This window comes from Halichoeres trimaculatus, unplaced genomic scaffold, assembly GCF_033239565.1.
Source record: "Halichoeres trimaculatus isolate MK-OKI-2021-1 unplaced genomic scaffold, fHalTri1.1 fHalTri1_scaffold_5, whole genome shotgun sequence".
Classification (NCBI taxonomy): Eukaryota; Metazoa; Chordata; class Actinopteri; order Labriformes; family Labridae; genus Halichoeres; species Halichoeres trimaculatus.
Window position 1 is genome coordinate 22,460,098 of NW_027437183.1, and position 16,637 is coordinate 22,476,734.

General features: G+C 39.5%; 1 long non-coding RNA gene across 1 annotated transcript in view; it reads right to left on the reverse strand.

Annotated features, from left to right (window-relative positions):
• The window catches only part of LOC141790591 (uncharacterized), a 63,730-nt gene that overhangs the window by 21,717 nt on the left and 25,376 nt on the right, over positions 1–16,637 (reverse strand). The window lies entirely within an intron of this gene.

The following is a 16,637-nucleotide window of genomic DNA, read 5'->3' on the forward strand; positions in this document are numbered from 1 at the left end:
ATAAAAGATTTAACTGAGGTGATTTGGGTAGAAAATCTGCATTAAAGGAAAGTGCTAACACTCTTGCCTGACCCCAGTTTTGGGGTCAGAGCTATTTTGACAAGCTACTGCTCACTAAAAAGTGGCAGAAAAGTCATCAAACACAAGCTCAGCTGCTTATTTGAACAAGAAAAGATCCAAGACAAACAGTCTGCAGCTTTTAAGTATAGCTGCTCAGGCTGTGTGGTCTGTTTCCATCTATGAGACCATATTGTTCCCCATAAAGAATCCTGCGTACTTTCTTCTAATGTAAACTGAACACATAAACCAAGGCAAGAGGGAGAGATTTTAAAAAAAAGTTATTGATTATATAACTGTACAGTTTTACAGTTTAAAAGCAGTGGTTAAAAACAAGGCGTTGTTCGTACAGAAAGTGATACTAAACTGACTTGATGTTCTTGTGTTCTTTACGTTCATTTATTAGAGAAAGGGAGTTCTTTAAACATAAAAAACATCACTGTTCTGAGTCAAATATAAAAAAATAGTTGATCAAGAAGTAAACTTAGCATGACGCCAAACTGAGAAGTATATCTTAAGCCTGACTCGTGGCAACACTAAAAAGCAGTATGATGATTTTTTAAGCTTGACGGCAGGGTCTGCAGGATTTTCCTAGAAAATAAAATGTCAACTTTTACAGGAATAATCCTGTTCAATTGTCACTTCTGGGCCTCTATACATGTGTGTCAGTGTCTGCCTCAACCCTCTTTTCAGCCTGTATGATGATGTTTTGGTTGTTTCACAACATTTCTGGGCAGAGAGTAGCCGGGGTTACCTCAGCCAATCCCAGTACGTCCAGTGTGCAAGTGGCTTTGTATGTTAATAATAGCACGTAGCTATACTGAGCAGCTATGATAGCAGGTGCAACAAAGAGAGAGAAAGACAACCAAAGTGAAACAGACGCCAAACAGATAAAGCTTTTCTTAAACAAGGATGAGAATTGACTCGACTTTCACTAGCTTTCGGTAACTTGGAGAGCAGCACGGCACGAAGCACAATGCAAGTTGGCTTTCTGCTAATTAGGTATGTGTCAAATACACGTGTGCTAACATGCCAAGTCAGTTGTATGGCTCTTGAGTCTCTCATGTAAAACGCAATGCTACAGGTGGTTCCTGTGCTAGTAAGTGTGTTCAAGTTGCTTTGATTGGACGCTGTGGGCATGTGCTGCTGCTGGCACTGAGCCCAGTTTGAATGTTGTGTTTATTAACAAGAAACAAAAATTCCATCAGACCCTACCTTGAAAAGAAAATGTCAAATCAGATTTCAACACTTAAAATGAGAAGGTAAAATATTTGTCGAAGAAATCTTTGGATGACACTCAATAATCAAAACAATAGGTTGCTCAAAATTTCACATGGGAATTTTGAAAAAGGGACACATTATTTGCTCAATCTGTGATGTCACTAATTGATGATTTCCCTAGAAAGCAAACATTAAATGTCATACTTCCCCAACATTTACTTTGCCCTGCTCTTTGTTGTTCCCTTTCTAAACTCTAAGGTCCAGGGTCCAAAATATATTTAATATTAGTCATTTTAAATAAATGAGCACCATTCAAGTCAATGATGAGGACCTAGGACCATGGCAACAGTGGAGGAAGGTTTTAGAAAAAATGGGGCTCCTAATGCGAAGGGGACATCATGATCAAGGGGAAGGTGGATATCAGGCTACAGATGCATTGTGTATGATAAAGTGCAGAATAAAACTCAAAAACATGATTGTGTAATCTTCATCAAACACATATTTAAGTGTTTCCTTAAAATACAGCTTTACTAGTGCAAAATGAAACAAATACCTTAACTGTGCCAAAAGATAACATTCAACACAAGTCTGCAGTGTCAAGGGGATATTATTGTAGCACTGCACCTCCTCTACATTTCCTCCGGCAGGAAACGATAACACGTAATCTTGCAGACTAGGGCTAGAGAGTTGAACAAAGAACAAGTTTTATCACAAGACAGTGCGTACAGCATTTCTGAAGCATAGTATATAATTATGAAGGTATCTGACAAGCAGACAGGTAAAGGAGTGATGTTTGAGGGTGGCCTGAGTTAGGGGTTTAGTGTTATCCTTGGTGCCATCATCCATAAACAGTAGAGAAATGAGCTACGGTTTACTTTCACCCTGGGTGCTGTTCCAATCACTCCCCTGGCTGTTCTTTCCCAAAGACATCGGACATAAAATCTAGCAGACCTTAACCACCAACAGAATGCACATTGTTGTCCAAGGTCAGATGACTAATGGACACAATGTGTCTCGTTAATCTCACTCTGACAAAAACTAGAGTCCCATTTCAATAATGTGAAGATTAAAACAGATTTTCTGGGTTACACTTTCTGGGAAAATCTGCCCTGAATGGGGTCTCCTGCTGTTAAAACTACAGATGTCAGTGGATCTTGTTCTGCCCTGAGTAATGTAAAATCCACAGCTTGCCAGTCACTTTTAAATGACGTGTTTATGTGATTTCCATCAACCTGTAAAATGTGGAAATATCATGTGGCCATGTATTTACCAGGTGCTAGCCAGCACTGGTAAATACATGTGATGAAACAGACCAATAAAGCAAAACACGGCAACGTGTCAGTGATGCTCGCCAGACTTTGAAACCTCAGCAATAGTCTGGACATGTTGTTAGTTATAACACATCCTGTTACACTGCAAGGACAAATTATGGTGAGCTCAAACTCTTTACTTTGTGTATATTTCACATTGTCTTCTTTCTACTGTGTAATATATTGAATTCCTTATGTCATTATAATAGTAGTATCATATTAGATGGGGTACCAAGGAATTTGCCCACATTCACCGCTGGTATTTTCCAGTTTGCCAGCTGTTTGAGGTCAGTTATCCAGCAATTTGAGTGGAAATTTGTGATTTCACGAGTTGTCAGGTCTAATCTAAACACAGCATTAGTCCTGGTCTGACAGAAGCCAGAACTGAGAGGGATGAAGACCTTCTTATTTGGGGACAAGGCACTTTTTCACCTCACAAGTTCAGCACACTGCAGGCTTCATAAACACAGTTTGTGAAACTAAACAGCTGTTTGGATGCCGGGGGAGCTCAACAGGTTACCAAACCACTGGTGATGCTGCTTTTTCCTCTCATTTATCAACTGATGTCAACACACAGACGAGCAGGGAGAAAGGGAAGATGAGGATAGGAAGATGAACTAATTAGCCTAATAAATCCACATTGTTTCCTAAACTGGTTCAGTATTTACAGTGGGGTCAAGCAAACAAACATGCTTTGTGAGAGCTCAGAGATGAAAAAGGTCACACTTGACTGCATTCGGTAAACTGGAGCGAGTGTTCTCTTGGACTTTCAGGTCAATGGCTTTTATTGGGAAGCCTGGTGTGACCTAAACTATATGGTGCTAATTGGTGCAGAGAGTGATTCAGTTATTGGTGTGGGATTCTGGCACTTGCCTTTGAGTTTCCTGGACCATAAAAAATGATGTGATTAAAAATAGAAATAAATCATTCTTGTATCAAGAAAGGTTGCTAAAGTTAAAACCAATGAAATAGACAAAACGAGAGGTGAAAAAAATGAAATAAAAATAAATACGAGGCTTTCCGAGAAAATGTGATAACTAACTTAAACTGCATTGTATGTGAGAGAAAGTGGCAGAGCCCCATTTGGGATTACTTTAAAATTAACTGTGTCTAATACGTGCAAGCGCCTCACAGTGGAAGGTGGTAAACTATGTGGATCATTTCACCAATCGAAAAATGCCACACATCTCAAGGTACATTTAAAAAGCTCACACAGCTAGCCCATCTTAAAGTAAGGGTGAGCACCTGGCCTCCTTCCCCTGAAACAGAAGCTACACCCCGGGCAGGCAGCATGATGAGCATGCCACAACCGTACAGCAGACCAAACTGTTGCAGAGGTTTCTTGTCGTATAAGAGTAGTTCTACATCTGTAATCAAAGAATACGTTTTTGAAAATTGTATGACTGTTTTCTTTAACTAAAACTAATACTGGAACTAATAAAAACTCAACTAAAACTGAGCATTTTTAAAAATAAAAGCTATACTGAAATAAAAAAAAGAAACAGTCAAGACAAAAGAAAAATAAAAACTAATGAAAAATACAAAACTATAATCACCTTGGTGTTACAAACAAGACTAAAGCTTATTCCAGTGTTAATTTCATGGACAAGGACTACGACAAAAAATATCTGTCTACAAACCTTTTTCACATACAAGAAATAATTAAAAATCACATAAAAAGTCAGACATGATAATTGAGACTGAGACCAAATATAACAGCCAATTTTGTCAAAAAATAAAGACACAAAAATGTTTGGGTGGGACTCAGGCCCAGAGCGACACTGGGTTGAAATGTATCATGGAAGCTGATAACACTGTCCCCGAGCTGTCTGCATAGGCAGCTCTTTTTTTTTTTCCTCATACACAGTTACCCGTTACCTTGACAACACATCCATGCAAGCAAACGCAGCAGTGCTTGTCAGAGGATCATGAGAACAGGTAGAAACCTTTAGTATTACACAGTCTATGGTACAAGCATTAGAATATGGACAGAAAGAAGAGCAAGGGTGGAGCTGAAAAGGCAAGACATAATAGAAGAAAAGTGTTACAGTCTGATGCCATCACATGTGACAAATTAAGGAACTTTTTTATCAAGACGAGCTGCGAGATAAAGAAGAAACTCCAGATGGAGAGGATGAAACAGGTAAGGCAAGATGTAAGAGAAAATACAACACTGCCTGCAAACCATCGTCCAAGTTTACATCGTTATAACCCTAATTGATTTAATAATAGCATTATAAAGTCCATCAAGACACTGCAAGGATGGCGCTGATTTGTAAAACAACACATTAATAGACCGGTTACTGTCGGCCGTGACAAAATTGAAATGAATGGCTAATAACAGTCTAACCTGCCTCTCAGCTTGCACACACACTCACACACACTCACCTCTGCCTCTCCTCCTGCTGCACTCTCACTCACAGACTTTCCTGTTAGTTGCCTTCACTAACTTAACACTGTGGGAACAATGAACACCCATACTAACACATCAAATAGCAGAGCTGTTACAGTATGATGCAACACCAGGTTAAAGTCTTAGTCTATAGCCTCTCAGCAGCAGTTACACAGGAGGAGAATTTTACACTATGCAGGTCGTTTTCACAACACTTATGTTGTTTGCATTGTCTTTGACTATAATGTGCTAATGTTAGATTGACTAAAACTAGACTAAGACTAAAAGGTTCCAGATGACTAAAACATGACTAAAACTAAATTGTGTTATTCAAAAGACCAAGACTAAATCAGAATTTGCTGTCAAAATTAACACTGGCTTATACCAATTAACTTTAAAATCTGTATATTTAAGTTAGTGCTAACTCTTTATTTTACACCAAGTGTTTGGTTTTAAGCCTTACTAATTTTCAGAAGCTTTTAAATGGTACCTAAGGTCTGTGGACTCTGAGGGTTATGGATAAACTGACTCCAATATATAAAATTTATGCCAGTGTGTATTGACATTTTAAATATGTAATTTTCATTTCTTAAGGCTCCTTCTTTCTTGAGCAAAAATAATACAAACAAACTCCAGAGGTGCATGAAGACTCTATTTCCTCACATACTTCTGATTATATTTCTGTGCTGCTGGAAATGACATCTGATTTCCATCTGATTTGTATTTGGTCCATCTCCGTTTCAAAGTAAGTTTGTTCACTTCCACTGTCTCTGCTTCATTGTGTTCTTTCTCTGTTTCGGGTTTGACAATCTGGAGCCATCTGCAACCGATTTGCAAGAGTTCAGTATTGTACGCTAGAAATGTCATGTCAATCGGCTCATAGTAGATCAAGCAGGGCAAAAAGTGAGGCATTTAAATTGTTGATTTTCAGAGTACGACACTGTGTGGGAAATCGTTTGTATTAGACCTACACATTACAAAAAAATGAAAAACATTATAAGGTGACTAAGGACTTGTGACAACGGATTAGAAGCAATAACGATAACACAGAAAAGGAGCAGACCGTCACACAGGTTATGAAATTTATAGGAAATCTCAGTCTGGTGAATCCAGCTCTTCTACTCCATGATAGGCTCTAAAAAACATATCCTGTGGGTTTTGACAGACAAGGGAGCACAGAGCCAACCACAGTGGTGCAGAGACGAACTGGACACAGATCTAGTGGAAGCCATAAATAAGACTGTCATTTAGGTGTCTCTGGGGATTTGGACTCAGCTAATGGAAGTAATCAACAAAACTTTACAGAAACAGAACAGAGTTTTTCAAACAAATGATATCACTTTGCCCGTTCACTAACAAACAGAGCAGTTTAGCACGTCCTCACTTAGAAAAATGTAATCTGAGGTTTGCCACTATCTTGCTCTGTAATTTATTTTTGGAAATTGGTTTGACTGTGCAAACATCTGTCTGTGTTCAATTTACCAAAAACAATGCCGAACAATCAGTGTTAGATCTGATATGTGCTGTATGCTTCGACAGATGAGGATAGATGTTCACAAGTTGACTGGTTCCAGAATAAAAAGTAGGGATGCACGATATTATCGGCACAATATCGGTATCGGTTGATAAAAGTTTAAAAACACGTTTATCAATATCGGCAGATATGAAAATTTCTGCCGATATGCACAGCCGATAAGGTGCTATTCAGTTATTATTATTATTTTCCATCTGAAAAATAAGCTCCTTAAATAAAATGTAGCACTTCATTTATTTGCACTGCAGAGCTCTGTGTCTGTCACCAGGTTGTTACAGTAGCTCTAAAATAATCAAATGCAACTTGGTTATGTTTAAAAATGCATTGTGCATTTAAAGTTCATGTGATCTAAAGAAATTATTTTTCTGTATTTCAATACTGAATGTCTTGAGTTTGAAAAAATAATACATTTCTTATTTATGGTAAAATCAAATGTTTTTTGTCTTGTTTTATGTGTGTTTCTTAAACAAATAAGACCGTCACAATAAGAGTAACATATAAACTCCAGCACAGGATAGACTTAGCTTTCTTTACAGTGAAAAATACAAACAAACTTGTGATTATCGGTATAGGTATCGGTATCGGACAAAAGGGGTTTCGATATATCGGCATATCAGATATCAGCAAAAATCCAATATCGTGTATCCCTAATAAAAAGATTAAAAACTGCCTGAAGTTTTAACGTTTTCTAGGTTTTACAGACTAAACACAGGAATCTTTTAGGTCATTTGTTGGTATAAGTCTCTGTGGCAGAGGGGCATTGGGCCAGGTGTTGTTTTACCATTGCTGAGCTGTGTGTAGATCCACTGACCCCACTTTAGAAACGACATACACAGATCGAAGATGTGTTTTTTTTATCAAAGTACTTCTGTTTCAGTTGTACCCACAGAGACACATTCGGGCAAATGATTATTTTTCCACATATTGCCTCTCTGTTACTTCATTGCTTGGTGTCAGACAACACGGTATATCAGAGTAACAGACAGCGTTTGGTGTTAGCCTGAGTTGGGGGTTTAGTTTTACCCTAACTGCCTTGAATGATTCCATAAACAGTAGGGAAATGAGCTATGGTCTACCCTCAACTGGGGTGCCGTTCCAATCATCCCCCAGGCTGTTATTTCCCCAAGACATCAGTCATAAAATCTAGCAGACCTGAACCTAAATACACAGCTACAGGACACACTCTATACTCTACACTCCCTCACTGTGCTCTCTATGGTTGAGCTGCTGAAACCAAAGAGAGAAACAGGCGACGACGCTCGAGGTAATGAAGCTTTTCTGCATGTCACACCTGACTTGGATGCTGACGAAAAAATTGCTGCCCAATAAATGTCCAATATGACGTGACAGAGCCAAGAAGATGACATTTAATGACTGATCACTGCTGCTTTAAAATAAACCTGTCATGTAAGTATGTGGGATGATCCTATTCAGGGGGATAGGATCCAGGATTTATGAATTGCTCCAAATGTAAGTTAAAGATGATTTCTTGTACTGCTGTATGAAGCCTGTTGTAGGAGTCTGTCACAAATACAGAAAGTACAGTGTGTTAAGAACATCAGGCACACACTCAATGGAAACACATTACCCTGAATGTGTTTCAAACTGTATTTTTATTACCACTATTTTGTGTGGAATTGTGAGTTTTTTGCCCAACCAATGGTCACTGGGCTGTAAAAGTAGGTCAAATATTCCGCTGACATAATCCACACTAACTTAAGAGCACCACGAGCGTTGAGCTGAGCATTCTGAAACCTGAACTCCACTCCTGACAGCCTCCCCCTGATGACAGAAGCCTGTGTGTTTACCATGAAAACTTCACTACTCTCCTATGTTACAACTCTGTCCTCAGGAGCCTGACAGGCCCTGAACCTCCCCACATACACTACCCATGTCGTGTAAACCTTCTTTTCACCAGCACATTCACTCACAGGTCATTTTATTTTCAACCTTTTCCTCTGTGGCGCGGGTTTTGTTTGTTGTTCAGTCCTGCTTCCATGGATCCCAAATCACAAAACCTGCAAAATAAAAGAAACCTGTACCAACAGTCGGTTCCTTTGGATTCTTTCCAAATGATGTAAAGACTGCCCCCTTGTAAAACATGTCTGGAAGCCATACGCTAAACCTTTAGCACTCATGACATATAGGTATCGTAACCTTGATCTTCAAATTCCAGGCTGCACGGCCCAGTGTCAAACTAAACATATGTAGAAAACAGAGCTGGTTGAGGGTTTTGTGCTTGTGTGGTAACACATCACAAAGGAGACGATTAAAAAGGAAATTTACTTCCTTATTAATCGCATGAATCCCCAAAAATAAAAAGTTGGTCACTTGGCTTGTGGTCAGATCTCCTGATGTTTTCTGCAGCTCCTGCACGTAAATTATCAAACCCTCGCATTAGATACATCAGGGGGGTTTTCAGACGAGGCCACACAGGCTGCTCAAACTTTCAACATCACACTAATGAAGTCCTGTTCTTCTCACTCCTCACACGTTCTGTCTTTACTGCTCTCATTTGGATATTGCTGCAACAGTTGGGGCGAGCTTGACAAAATCCTGAGCCAATCCCATTCTTTCCACTCAGATCATAAAACTCAACAATTTTTCCTCCCAACAGAACGGTCCTTGTCAGTCTCGCCACCAGGCACAGTGAGTCCTTCACAGCAAGGCCATGGAATAATTAAGCAAACTCTTTCCACACCACATCACAGAGAGAAAAATGCTAATATTTCTATTCTGATAAATTTGTTACAGTGCCCTCTGATTCATAATTTGGCCACACATAAAGACACAAAAGATCCATTGCACAATAAGTGTTTACAAGAAGTTAATCCCCAGTTGTACACTTACCAATCACAAATGCACAACAAACAGCAAGCAGCCTTCAGCTAAGGGTGGCAAGGTGGATACAGGTCACAGAGGAACCATCCATCACGGCTGGCAGACGCGGAGTCATGCTGGCCGTGTACAGACCAGCGTTTAAACAAAGGTCACAGCAGTGACCTCACACAGTAAGCCACTCATTTAAGGGACCTGCTGACAGCAAAAACAGGACTGCCTCATATCTGATCCATGTCACAACAACTCCAGTAAAATCAGGAATACAAGTCTCACTGCTAAATGGGGCACAGTCTATTTTTGAGGGGCTGCCTGGGGGAGAAGATTTGACAGTCTCACTGCCTGAGGTCCTCTATTACACTCAGCAAAGTACACTTTCTATGAAGATGTGTAGCTGCTTCCACCACCATCTGTTATTGCCATCCAGTCAACTCCTCGAAGAGAAGCTGAGAAGTTTATGGTAGTATTGCCCATGATTTGCACTAACCCCCTTCATGGGTCGCATGTTGTCTTGAATTGAGGAGTCCTTTAAATCAAACCGTCTCTCCAAAATGTTTATTTACTTAAAAGAATACCAATGAATGAATGAAAGTGGGGCTGTTCAACTGGTTAGCTTATTGGTATATTGGTCACAATGATGTTGCAGGAAGCTGCTGACTAGATGACGTAAATGTGGTTGTAATTCAAACATACTCAAAGAGAAATTTTGATAGAATTGAAAACACTAACCTGTATGTGTGGTGTGTTGTTTCACTCTTAGCGCAGTAATTAAGCTACAAATGAGAATGTCAAGCAAGACTTGAAGCTTCCAACCACTCTCACGTCTGTTCACCTAACCAAACTGCTTTTATGTTTTTGTTGCTGCCTAAATCTTATTTCTTATCTTACATTATTAATCTCTTTCGGTTTGAATAACAAACATTAGACAATTAGAGAGAACTTGACTAATTTTTCCCTCCACTATTTGTCAGTGAAATAACAAACACAAGAATAACAGGCCGTTTGTAATTACCAGTTAAAACAATCAAATCAGTTTCTGTTCCTCCCTCATGATATCCATAACAATGATGTCATACACCGTCATCACTGGATCATGATGATGTGCTCCTCACGAATGACCTCTTGCACGATTAAGTTAGCTCCTGTTTGAGAGATGGTTGCTTTTTCTCTCCATCTCTCCTTTTGGTAATTATTTGATAAACAACAGAATCAAGGCATGACTTTCTCCCCACACTGAAACCACACACACATCAAGCCAAAAAGGCATTTTCACGGCAGAAATAAACATGTTTACAGCCTGGTACAAACATAATGTTTCCCATCTGAATCACTCATTTCTCTAAAGGCACACACTGGACATGGGTGAATTTTGTTCTATCTCAGCAATTAAAAAGATCTTAAGATCATGAGTTTATCCAATCAGCTTAGCTGATTGACAGGTGGGCAACCTATAGCTGTTACTGTGGAGGCCTAAAGTGATTCTCCAGGATGGAATAAGTTGGGTCCTATCACAAGGTTTAGGGCAGAAATTACCCCTACAGCAGTGTTTTTGTGCAGCAGAAGCCCAGGGCGCACGCACCAAACACCCCCTCCCTGCTCCTCTGCCAGTTTCCTCTGCACTCAGACAGGGCCAATTTTTTTTCACCAAAACACAAATAAAAGGACTCCCACCGAAAAAGTCTGATATTGGTCTGCATTCACGCTTTATTTAGAGAATTTTCAGCGCATTACTTTCACACAAAAACACCGCTAAATATTGCTCTAGTTCTCATCCTGTCGTGCGCGCGGCGCGCCAGATATAAACAAACGCAGGTAGTCTGCCAGGACGAAGACACACGATGAGAACTAGAGCCTTATTTAGCTGTGTTTTTGAGTGAAAGTAATGAGCTGAAAATTCTCTTAATAAAGCGTGAATGCAGACTGATATCAGATTTTTTCAGTGGGAGTCCGCTTATTTGTGTTTTTGGTCAAGTAAAAATTGGCCCTGTCTGAGTGCAGAGGAAACCGGCAGAGGAGCAGGGAGGGGGTGTTTGGTGCGTGCGCTCTGGGCTTCTGCTGCACAAAAACACTGCTGTAGGGGTAATTTCTGCCCTAAACCTTGTGATAGGACCCAACTTGTTCCATCCCGGAGTATCACTTTAAAGACCCCCCAATTTTCAATATGGCATCTGTTGACGATTTGCGTCAAAATTCTGTTTTAGAAACAGACAGGTGACATCATGGATACTACGTCCATTTGTTATACAGTCTATAGATCAATGTGGTGTCAAAGTTTGTGCCATGTGACCAATCAGATGCTAATAACCGCGTAGGCTACGTAAAAGGGTGATAGCATAGCAGTACGACACTGTACTCTGCTAATAAATCTAACAAGAACGGAACATAGTAAACAAAGAGCAATGATGGAAGACATCCAGCAATTCGTCACAGAGTCGACTGTAGATTTAAACATGGCAGGGTTATGTGGTGTTCTTTATCACCTCTGTCACACAGGAAGTGATGGCCAATCAACAGACTGCAGCATTTCTAGAGGGGAACCAAAAAGTGTAATGGTACGGGTCAGTAATTTGGGGATCTATCCTGGTTTTAGTCAAAGGAAACACCACAAAATGTGTGCCATACGAAGACAAACCGAACTGGACTGCTGTGACGGTGGAAATGGGGTTAAAGACCCTAGAGAAAGAGAGCATTGATGCAGGTGAGGAATTTTAGAGGGTTTATTTGTGTTTTGGACTTTTTTCTTTAAATAAATGCCAAGTAATATTTTTATAATTATATTACATTATTATAATTCCTGAATTTCCCCCTTAGGAACAATTAAAGTAAATTCTATTCTATTCTATTAAGACCAATTATCGCTGATATAGACCCCTAGAACTGTGTTTACTGTTTAATATGAAACAATATTGCAATATTGCTCAGCTGAGTAAACTGATATGGACCCTCAGTCAAAACTCTATCACGACAGTATCACTTCATTAATTTGACTCTCTTAAAAAAGAATGCAGTTAATAATCTTCCCTGTTATTTCATATTTCCTCTCAGCCAACAAAAACACACCTTTTCTTTTACCAAACTGTTCATCGTCTCTTCACCCAGTGCTGTCCCATAAACACAGATGTGTTTTATCATGTTTAAGACCTAATGTATAGAAAACCTGCAGGCAGTAAAGAATTGTTGGTGGAAAGGGTTTTTGTTTGCTCTGTGACCAAAATCTTGTAAATCAAGCCTTGAGATACTTCCTAAATATTTTCTTTCCATGCTCTGCTCGTCTGTTTTTCTGCCTTTTTCATTTATGAGAGAATACCACTGCATGTCCTTTTTGCAGTGCTCAGGGGAAACCTGTTAATGTCAAGCTCCTCACACTCCACTTTAAATTCATCCACTATATGCCACAACTCAAACAGGTCTGAGAAATGAACACACAAACATCTCAGAATGAAGGATTTAACAAGCAAGCACACCCAGAGTATGCCTGGATTCATTGTTTCAGTTGTGTGGCTTTGTTTATTCCCCCCCCCCCAAAAAAAAAAGTCATTTCTCCAGATGCCTCAACGGTTGTAAAAGCACTGCTGTGATATATGATGCATGATGTCATGCTTTCCCCTTCACCCCTACAGGAGGCACATTGTTGCCAAAACATCAGCTCATGGAAAAAAAGCAGGCGCTGTATATCTGTTATTGTAAAGTACTCTTACTTTAAGCAGGTTGGTATTTGAACATGAGCGCTGTATCACAGTACTTTATTACATAGAGGCAATCTGGTGGTTGCAGATAAAAGAGGATTATTAAAACTCTAGAATCTGATCCCCTTCTGTTCAAATTGTCCATAATAAAATGTGTGAACTAATATTGAGTGAGTTATGTTAGTTAAGTATTCTGCATTGATAAATTTGTCTTTTCACAATGTAAACAAACATAAATTCTTCAGTTTTATGTTCTGGAGACAAATTGTTCTCATAACAGAAGCTTTCCTCTGTAAATCCTACATACAGTAAAGTGATCAACATGCACATTCATTCAACACAGTAGTCCATCTGTGAAACATTTCCAATATGAAGTAACTTTCCATGATCCCTCCCACGTGCTCCTAGCAGCTTTAAAATGCACTGATTGATTACTATTTTAACATGGGAGTTTTAATTTTTCCCCTCTGATATTTTAGGATCCTTTGTTCCTCCACCTGCTGTGGATTAGAGATGGAAAAAGAACTAATCATTGCACCAACACCGTCACTCTGGATGACACCCAATGAGTCACTTAAAACACTTGACATTCAAAAGCAGCTTCGCCTCCTAACCGCTGAGTAAGTTGACCAGTTAGCCGCAGAGTCAGCTGCAGTTGTCGTTGAGAGAAGAAAGAGATGATGTGCACAAACAACTGGACAATAGCAGTTAAAAATTGTGATGCACTGAGTCACTTATTTCATCAGGAACCTATTTTAAGGGATTAGCTTGCGTGTTTGTGACTGCTCTCTGACTCTGGCATATCCTCAGATGTTATGAAATAAAACTTTCTGCTTCTTGTTGGTTCAGCATCCAAAGCCAGTAGAACATTCCCATCGAGGGAACACTCAAACTGCTCCGTCCACTCAGGAGAGAAACTCAGTCAGCATAGGAAGAAATTAACAGCAGTCGACCTTTTAACAGCAAGCCACATGAGATGCGAACAAAGAAGTCATACATGAACACATCCCCCTTATGTGAAATGAACAAGGAGTGTGTTTATGGTGATGATGATGAATTAAAGATTCATCATTCTTTCACTAACTTCTAATTCCTGCCCAGAGGATGATGCAGCTACTTCAATCTGAAACGCTTAACGCTTCCCGTTGCAGATCTCTTTTCCACTCTTACTACATTTGTTTAACAGTGCATGGAAACATTTCCCAAAAGCAAAGTATGACCGTTTTATTACTGGAGCAATCTTTGATACGAAACACATGAAGGCAAACTGCAGCAGAGGCTGGGTTTAACAGATGCAGAGAAGTAAAAGTTTAGATTATGGGGCTTAAAGGGGAGAGAAGACGGAAAATTAAACACAACAATGGAAAACACTGATTGTACAGTACACAGTTCGGTGGCACGTGAGCGCTTACGTAACGGTAGGAAACAACAAATAGGTTGTTAGAAGTAGTGCTTATTACTAAATTTAGCTCTAACAGCAGTTCATTCAGACTTCTTTTAAACGCCGTTTAGAAAGGCAATAAAACTCACACAAATAACTTCTGTTTAACAACTAAATCAAAGTTATGTAACCCAAACTCTGGTCGATGGAACACATGCAACTTCAACTCATTCGGGAGGCTTTCTTTACCTTTTTAATTCACATCCCAACACTTTCCTGTTTATAGCTGGCACCAATAAAGGTATTTCACCATCTGTAATATATTTAACTTTTATGCCCTTTGGGGAAAAATCACACATCCGATGCGTTGTAAAATAAACTCCCCAGCCAAACATAGACATTTCATTTAACAAGATGCAACAATAAAACAGTGAGGTAAATGTTTGCAGCATCCTTTGGCATTCAAATGGCGTGAGAAACTCCAGCATGTCAAGCGAGTGCACTGCAAAACACTGGAATCTTAAATATTTTTGTGTTATTCATAGAAAGAAAATGCCATATCATACTTGATATGAGCCACCTTCACCTGACCAGTCAGGAAAAGTGACTTGTTTTGATACAAAAAACAGGTCTGAATTGCTTGTAGCAAGTGAAAAAAAAGCTGTCAATGGAATAAGAAAAATGTGCCTGTAGGGATGTGTACCTTTCACATTTGAAACGATTCGGTACCTATGCCTGGTACCTGGCAATCGGTACCGGTACTCAACGGTACCAAGTTTCAGTACTTTTTTGTGTTTATGTGGTAAAAAATATCAATTTGTTTAATAATGAAATATTTAGAAAAATCTATTTAACAAATTTATTCTTTAATATATAACCTTGCAATGCTGTGTTCATGTCCAGAATGGAAAATCACCTACTCTCCCACTCCCTCACAGTCCCAAGGATGCATTTAGGTACCTAAACATGGTACCTTTCGGTTTTACATGAATCGATACCTGGTACTTTTGACTCGGTCGGTACCTATAAAAGTACCTAATTCGGTACCCAGCCTGTCATGTTTCTTGAAACTGGAATAATGTCTTAAAACAAGCAACTTTTCTCTTATCCCACCCGCAATTTTTTCATTCATTTTTGTCTTTGAAGAACTTGAAATAAGCCAATTTTCTGGACTGCTCAGGTGAATGTAGCTCATATTAAGTCTAAAAAATATTTTTTTTTCTTAAAATAAGACAAAAACACTTGATAAAATTTCTGTTTTTTGCAGTGTTTATGGTAAGTGAGAACACAATGCCAGTTTTACAACCCCCCCCCAAAAAAAAAAAAAAAAAAGTTTAAAATTCATGCTGTAGCAGCTTCTCAACACATTTTAACTGATGCTGGTTTAAATTAACCTCATTTCAACAGCTGAAGGAGGAGTTAATATTAGACTGAGAAATTGGTCCAATAGCCATGAGTAATGTGTCAATTATTTTCTGATTAACCTCTGAGGAGTAATGCTTTGAGAATCCTCAAACATGAAATAATCTCAGTTCAGACAGGAAACCCAATGACGACATCACTGGCTGAGCTAGATCTCAGATCTTATTGAAAACAGGAAGACAACACAAAAACAACAGACCAGAGCCAAGGCAACAGTGTCCTTAGCCAAGAGTTTCCTTGAGAAATTTATAGGCAATTGGCAAGACTATCTCCACTTTGACACGACAAAGTGTTTCATATCCTTTTGTCATCTCACACAAAGGGACACACAGCTCTGCTTTGTGATAACTCCCTTGAAAGATGTAGTTCAAGTGTGCTGCTGTGTACCAAAGTGGAGCCACTTTCAGACACCTCACCTCCAGGCTAATAAGCATAGTCTGCTGTCCCTCACGCAGAACTGGTCTAAGCCAAACACCTGGATCTGCTTCCTATCCCTCAGCCCCTTCCTGTCTCTCTAGAGGCAACTGATCATTCATGGCCGATTAGGATCTGATCAGTGTAACGTCAGGGCTGCCACCACCAGAGGAACCATGCAGTCCAATCCAGGAATAGTTATTGGTGGTGAACCAGTGGCCAGGGGGCAGGGGGGAGAAATTTGAGTAGTGCGTCAGTGTGTGTGTGTTTGTGTGTGTGTGTGCCTTATGCTGTGCATGCTTGTGGATCTCTTTTGTGCCATAGGGAGGAAGGGTTGAAAGAAAAGGGTGCTGCTTTGGACAAGAGTGTGTTCATTTTTTAA